This window comes from Triticum dicoccoides, chromosome 5A (genome assembly GCF_002162155.2).
Source record: "Triticum dicoccoides isolate Atlit2015 ecotype Zavitan chromosome 5A, WEW_v2.0, whole genome shotgun sequence".
Classification (NCBI taxonomy): domain Eukaryota; kingdom Viridiplantae; phylum Streptophyta; class Magnoliopsida; order Poales; family Poaceae; genus Triticum; species Triticum dicoccoides.
In genome coordinates, this window is record NC_041388.1 from 266,120,740 (window position 1) to 266,128,941 (window position 8,202).

Here is an 8,202-nt window from a genome sequence, read left to right on the forward strand (position 1 = left end):
TACATATGGCTACTTTCCCTGAAGTTCTTCATGCTCGACCATAATAGGACCGCAACCAAGGATATAAAGTGCACATCGAAGGTTGTATGTGATGTAGTGTCTACTGATTGCAATATCACGACAATCATAGGGTTGGTATCCCAAGAGCCCGAATGAAAAAAACCGTGGAGATCCATATAACATTAAAGTTCTTTATGGTCAAGTGCAAGAGGCCCGTATGCAGGTACCTATGGCTACTATCTCTAAAATTCTTTGCTTTCGACCATAAGAGGACCGCAACCAAGCACATAAAGTGCACGTCGACGGTTGTATGTGATGAAGTATCTCGTGATGGCAATATCATGATAATTATAGGGTTTGTTTCTCAAGACTCCGAATGTAAAAAATTACCGATCCATATAACATTAAAGTTCTACATGGTCAAGTGCAAGAGGCCCGTATTCAAGTACATAAGTCTACTTTCTCTAAAGTTCTTCGCGCTCGACCATGAGAGTACCGCAACCAATGATATAAAGTGCACATTGACGGTTGTATTGTGATGTGCAGTGTCTAGTGATAGCAATATCACGATAATTATAGGGATTGTTTCTCAAGACTACGAATGGAAAAAATTACTGATCCATATAACATTAAAGTTCTTCATGGTCAAGTGCAAGAGGCCCGTATACAGATACGTATGGCTAATTTCTATAAAGTTCTTTGTGCTCGACCATGAGAGGACCAAAACCAAGGATATAAAGTGCACATCGACGGTTGTATGTGATGTAGTGTCTAGTGATGGAAATATCACGATAATTATAGGGTTTGTTTCTCAAGCCTCCGAATGGAAAAACTTACTAATCCATATAACATTAAAGTTCTTCATGAGGCCCCTATTCAGGAACATGTGGCTACTTTCTCTAAAGATCTTCGCGCTCGACCATAAGAGGATAGCAACCAAGCATATAAAGTGCACATCAACGGTTGTACGTGATGTAGTGTCTAATGATGGCAATATGACGATAATTATAGGGTTGCTGTCCCAAGAGCCTGAATGAAAAAACCTTATAGATCCATATAACATTAAAGTTCTTCATGGTCAAGTTCAAGAGGCCCGTATTCAAGTACATATAGCTACTTTCTCTAAAGTTCTTCGCGCTCGACCATAATAGGACCGCAACCAAGGATATAAAGTGCACATCGAAGGTTGTATGAGATGTAGTGTCTAGTGATGGAAATATCACGATAAGTATAGGGTTTGTTTCTCAAACCTCCGAATGGAAAAACTTACTGATCCATATAACATTAAAGTTCTTCATGGTCAAGTGCAAGAGGCCCGTATTCAGAGACATGTGGCTACTTTCTCTAAAATTCTTCGCGCTCGACCATAAGAGGACATCAACCAAGCATATAAAGTGCACATCAACGGTTGTATGTGATGTAGTGTCTAATGATGGCAATATCACGATAATTATAGGGTTGGTGTCCCCAAGAGCCCGAATGAAAAAACCTTACAGATCCATATAACATTAAAGTTCTTTATGGTCAACTGCAAGAGGCCCGTATTCAGGTACACATGGCTACTATCTTTAAAATTCTTCGCTTTCGACCATAAGAGGACCGCAACCAAGCACATAAAGTGCACATCAACGGTTGTATGCGATGTAGTATCTAGTGATGGCAATATCACGATAATTATATAGTTTGTTTCTCAAGACTTCGAATGGAAAAACTTACGGATCCATATAACATTGAAGTTCTATGGCACTATCACGATAGTTATATCTGCTGCATATTATGTGATTAAGTTTGCACAAACAGTTTCCATGGCAAATGAAGAATTTTTGGTAAAAGATAAGTTGATAGCTACATCATAATATGAACAATATCAAGCGTAAGTAGATTTTGCAGAAATGAACATCAAAGGTTCAATTTGAGTTGCACGTGTACTGAAATAAGTACCACGACTAACTTTAACCATACTCATAGCATTTCTGAGTTTACATATTCACTACTTGGTCACAAAATGAACCTAATTTCCGACAACAAAAGAAAGCCTACAACACCAATTTGATCTGGCGAAACAACACAACAAAAGAAAGCCTACAACATCTTTCCTAACACCAATTTCATCTTCCGAGAACAAAATGAACATTCTTATCGAGTATGAAATTCTCTCATGGCCTGCAAGACCGCACTCAATACACTTTGGGACTTTCCTTTGTGTCTTTGGTACACCTCCCTTTGAGGGGTATCAGAATGCTGTATGGCCCTTACCTCTGCAAAAAGAACAAAACTTTGATCTTGGCTTGCTGACATTCTCATAACCTAGCTTTGCTCTTGCGTTCATTGGCCTGCTTCGATCACTTTTGCATGGTGCTACATTCATTGAGCTTGATAGAATAGTTGCTCCTGTTATGACAGGCATATCTTGGTCATGCAGTTCAGTTGCGGCATGATCTTGTAACCCAAGCCACCCCTGCAACCATCAGCCGCCAATAAGTTTCCTATAACAATTTCTACACGTACGATTTCATGAGTCAAAGACCCTGCATATTTCGGAGTTGTTAACAATAATGCAAAGAAAAATTATTCTGGAAAATATTGTCAGAATGTGCACATCACTCTGATTTGGGTTCAGAAGTACTTGCTTTGCACACAACAAAGAAAATTTGCTCCAAATAATATCAATTTTCTCCAAAAAAGTAAACCTTTTAGCAGAAATAACTGATCTCTGTAAAAATTGTATTACTTTACATGTCAATTATGAAAATTAGTAACTGCCAATGCTAAAAGAATTGGACTATAAGTTTGACTGAAAACAAGCAGTTGCTAGCGACTATATTTGACTGAAACACAAATGCCTAGTTGAATGATTCCTGGGCACAATTAGAAATTTGAATCATGTACTGTTTGCCATCCTAGACAACCCCTTACTGTGTACCATTTATGATCACCGATAAATGACATATTTTGTAACATCACGGGCACATGCTATACAAATTCGTATGTTACTGCCAATGGTCTTGAAATCTATCCAACTACTCCACAGTAAGAACAATCTGCCCCATAGAATCAAACAGTTCAATCGTTCGTCGACACAATTTGATATATTTAGGACGCATCTATTGCAGGGGGGAAGGGCGGTAATTCATGCGGACAACTAGGAGTGCGACAGAGAGATAGTACCTTCCCAGTCACGGAGTTGGAAGGACAGAAGTCTGGCATGGCCTCCGGAACTTCAGATTCTGCGTCGCTAGCAGCAGATTTCTCTCCATCTTGGCTTGAGGAAGGAGAAGCGACGTGGAGGAACACTAGCCGCTGTCTTCCTCCTCTGGCGATCTCCGATCTGGGGCGCACTCCAAGGGTAATGAACATAAGCTGTCCACGGACACCGCACGAGAGATTGAAGGCTTTGCCCGATCTGCATAATTTCTCATGGCCATCTCCAAAGCACTTTTCCTTCCTGATAATGAGGCGCGGCGGTAGGGTATCTTGCCAAGTGGGACCCTACATATATTTGAGATGTTAACCGCAATTGGAATGAAAACAAATATGTCTAATATAGTCAAAATGTGCTGATCACTCTGACTTTGATGCAGAAGTAGTTGCAGTGTTTCAAATACTGTATGCATATATAGATATATGTAACAACCAATGCTCCAAAATAATTAACTGTGTAGCATCAATAGGTATGCTTCTCATAAAATTGTATTAGTGCACATGCCAATGCCTAAGCCATCGACAGTATAAATGCCTGAAAAAAGGCGGCAAAGTCTGACTATAAAATGTACTGTAACCAAGAGCTGATTTTATGATTCCTTGACACAAATCAAAAATTGGATCATATACTGCACCCCAAATATACATGTTTATGATCGCTGATCATAACGGGAGGTCTTGTATTATCAACCAACAACTCCTGAATAACAAAATTCCTACTCCAAAATATACAAACTTTTGACAGCAATCAACTGAACACTATCAAAAAAATTCTCCTATTCATGTCAATGTCCAAAACAACACTGGCCTAGATGTCCACGTTCATTAATCCAATCCCAAAACTAGAAAGTGAACACGCCACTGACCGTTCTAATTTCGGGCTGCCCAGAATCCTCAAATCTTCATCACGCCAACAACTTTACTAAAAACAGGACTAGTTTACTGAAAGTTGTATTCACAGCGGGGGGATCGATTGAGTTAGTACCTTTGAGGCCACGGAGTTGGAGTGCGCTGAGATTTAGACGGGGCCTAATCTGTGACTGTTAGTGTTATCAATATTTGGGACATTGAAAAAAATCTTCCATGGCCTCATGAACTTGAGATGCAAAACTTGAGGAAGGAGAATCGGTAACACCATATTTCCCTCCGTCCCCGCACTCATCGTCCTCCTCCCCTTCCTCTAGCAATGCCACGATACTAGTCGGGGTCAGACCCTACGTATATTGGAGATGTTAACTGCAATTGAAATAAAAACAATTCTGTAATATGTTGTCTGAATGTGCACTGTTTAAAAAGGTTGGGAAGTAGTTGCTTTCACTGTTTAAAACACAATGATGATTTCAGAAAAGCCGGGTTGTGTATCATCATGTGTACATGGTCGACAAGTGTTTTGAATACTGTATATGCATCCACTTCTGAGAAAAATAGCGACAAGTGTTTTGAACGTTGTATGCTTCCACATGGCCTCCAAAATAATTAACCTTTTAGCATCAATAACTCATAGCTCTTAATTTTATCTTACTGTACATGTCAATGCCTACATCAATTTGACTATATAAATGCCCAAAAAGCAAGCATCAAAATCTGACACCATGTTTTACTGAAACCAAAAGCCGAGTTACATGATTCCTTGACACAATTATAAAGTTGAATAATGTACTGTTTGCAAACAACATATTTATGATCAGTGGTAAGAACGGGAGATTTTGTAACATCATTTGAATACGGGGCAGTAACAACAATCTGGTCCAAATAATCAGACTTTTGACAGCAAATAACTGAACACCATCAAAAATTTCTTACTCCATGATAAGATTGAAACTGACCATGCTTACATAATAATGGTATAGACTATTTTTCTTACAATACGACACCAGCCTAGATGGGAACATTCATGTATACAAATACTAAATACTGAACATGCCAATGACCATGGTAATTTCGAGCATACAAAGTTTGACAGATCATGGTCAAGCCAACAACTTAACTGAAAAAAACGCCTAGTTCACTGAATGTGGCGCAACTCAACAAGGGTAGAAAGAATGGAATGAATTGACGAGGACAACCAGAAGTGCGAAGTAGATAGTACTACCTTTTAGGCCACGGATCTGGAGTGCGTTGCGATTAGATGAGGGCTCTTTGTGGCTGTCGATGTTGTCAATATCTGGGATGTAGGAAAAATCTTGCGTGGCCTCAGGAACTTGAGATCCAGAATCGGTAACACCATGTTTCTCAACATCTTGGCTTGAGGAAGGTGAATACCTCTGGAGATTTGGAGGAATGCACTTGTCGTCGTCCTCCTCCTCTAGCATATCATCCTCCTGCTTCTCTAGCAATCCCAGATCTGGGAAGCCCTCGGGAGTGAACGGCTGGGATCAGAAGCTGCACATGGACACGGCAAGATGGAGATCGAAGGATTTGACGGAGAATACTTTGCAAGAAACAGAGGAGCTTATGAGAGGAGAAACCTGAACCGGAGATCCATGTGAATAACTCTGCACCAAGATCCATTGGTCAAATCAAGAAGAAATCTGTAGATCCGAGCGCTATGTGGATGGAGGGTCGATCTGATTCCCGGCGACGAGGCTGCGTCTGCAGGAGGGGATTCACATTTCGAATTGTGTCTCGTTCGGGCGGATGTGGCAGCTGGGTCACGGGGTATGAGCACATCGCCCCATAGGCGAGTACGCGCTAGGTGCGTGTGTAGGTAGTAGGTCGCCAGATACGATGGGACTGTATTCGTTCGGCATGCAGCCGAGAAAACTGAAATCGCTATATTCGGGTGGGGCCATATGGGGCGGGCTCGCGCCGATCCACATGAGGAGCGACGGCACTGATTCACGCTGCGCACGCAATCAGTTAGGAATAGCCTTATTCGGTAGCTATATCCCCAACAACTTTATTATTGCCTCTAGGGCATATTTCCTTCAAATTCATGGGAACATGGGAAACAAGGGAAGAACAGAACAAGGGAAGAGGAGAAACTTGGCTGGGTAAGGAAAGAAAGAGAAAGAAGGGGATATAGTGGAGGGGAAGAAGAAGATGGAAGAGGAAGGGGAAGAAGATGGCATAGGAGAAGGGGAAGAAGATGGCAGGTGGTGGAGGGGCTGCGCTGGCCAGCGAGATGGCTGAGATGCATGGAAGGCACGTTGGCCAGTGAAATGGCCAAGATGTAAGGCATGCCGGTTAGCAAGATGGCCGGGACGAAAGGGTTGCGCCGACCAGATGTAGCAGCGGCGCCACCTCATGCGGTAGAGGAAGGAGTTCCACGGGGGAAGGAAAGGGGCGGCAACCGCGAGAGCTTGAAGCTCCGCCACAACCAGAGAGAGGAGAGGGGTAGGAGGGCCATGGCATGGGGATCCATACCTGCGTTGATGATGTCATGATCTTCATCAAGCCAAATGATCAAGACCTACATGCTTGTGCATCACTTCTTCATATCATCGGTGAGGCTTCAGGACTTCATGTCAATCTCAACAAGAATGTTGCCTATCCGATTCGTTGCTTGATGGAAACTGTGGAGAGAGTGGAGAGTATTCTTGGATGCCCGAGTGGTACCTTTCCATGCAAGTACCCCGGCTTACCACTCACCATCTGCAAGCAATCAACTGCTCAACTATCAGGCCTGGTGGACCAGCTTGTAGGAGCCCTGCCAAAGTGGAAGGCTACTAAGATGCCCAAGAGTGGGCATCTTGTTCTTGTATAGTTTGTACTATATGCCATTGGACATACCACAAAAGACTATCTCGGCCATGAACAAGATTTGTCGTGTCTTTCTTTGGTGCGCAAAGGCTCGAGTAAATGGTGCACTGATACGTCTCCGCCGTATCTACTTTTCCAAACTCTTTTGCCCTTGTTTTGGACTCTAACTTGCATGATTTGAATGGAACTAACCCAGACTGGCGTTGTTTTCAGCATAATTGCCATGGTGCTATTTTTGTGCAGAATAAAAAGTTCTCGGAATGACCTGAAACTTCACGGAGATAAGTTTTGGAATTAATAAAAAATGTTGGTGAAAGAATCAAGTGGAGGGGGGGCACACCCTGGCCACAAGGGTGGGGGCGCGCCACCCGACCTTTTGGGTCCCCTGGACCTCCATCGACCTTAACTCCAACTCCATATATTCTCTTTCAAGGAGAAAAAATTAGAGAGAAGGATTCATCACGTTCTACGATACAGAGCCGCCGCCAAGCCCTGTTGTTCCTCGGGAGGGCAGATCTGGAGTCCGTTCGGGGCTCCGGAGAGGGGAATTTGTCGCCATCGTCATCATCAACCATCATCCATCACCAATTCGATGATGCTCACTGATAACCCACAAGTATAGGGGATCGCAACAGTTTTCGAGGGTAGAGTATTCAACCCAAATTTATTGATTCGACACAAGGGGAGCCGAAGAATATTCTCAAGTATTAGCAGCTGAGTTGTCAATTCAACCACACCTGGAAATTTAATATCTGCAGCAAAGTGTTTAGTAGCAAAAGTGGCAACGATAGCAAAAGTAATATTTTTGGATTTTATAGTGATTGTAATAGTAGCAACGGAAAATTAAATAAGCGAAGAATAATATAGGAAAAGCTCTTAGGCAATGGATCGGTAATGGACAATTATGTCGGATGCGATTATTCATGCAACAGTTATAACATAGGGTGACACAGAACTAGCTCCAATTCATCAATGTAATATAGGCATGTATTCCGAATATAGTCATACATGCTTATGGAAAAGAATTTGAATGACATCTTTTGTCCTACCCTCCCGTGGCAGGGGGTCCTATTGGAAACTAAGGGATATTAAGGCCTCCTTTTAATAGAGTACCGGACCAAAGCATTAACACATAGTGAATACATGAACTCCTCAAACTACGGTCATCACCGGGAGTGGTCCCGATTATTGTCACTTCGGGGTTGCCGGATCATAACACATAGTAGGTGACTATAGACTTGCAAGATAGGATCAAGAACTCACATATATTCACGAAAACATAATAGGTTCAGATCTGAA

At 42.2% G+C, this 8,202-nt stretch overlaps 1 long non-coding RNA gene across 2 annotated transcripts; it reads right to left on the reverse strand.

The window, feature by feature from the left end:
* Positions 1-1,926: 1,926 nt before the first annotated feature.
* On the reverse strand, positions 1,927-5,969 carry LOC119300922. Of its 2 annotated transcripts, none has more exons than XR_005146815.1 (5): positions 5,670-5,969; positions 5,294-5,583; positions 4,187-4,415; positions 3,169-3,489; positions 1,927-2,458 (listed from the first exon to the last, which is right to left on the reverse strand). It is a non-coding gene; the product is annotated as an uncharacterized LOC119300922 (long non-coding RNA). The 2 variants fall into 2 exon arrangements; XR_005146814.1 differs by having other exon boundaries at positions 4,187-4,437.
* Positions 5,970-8,202: the final 2,233 nt, after the last annotated feature.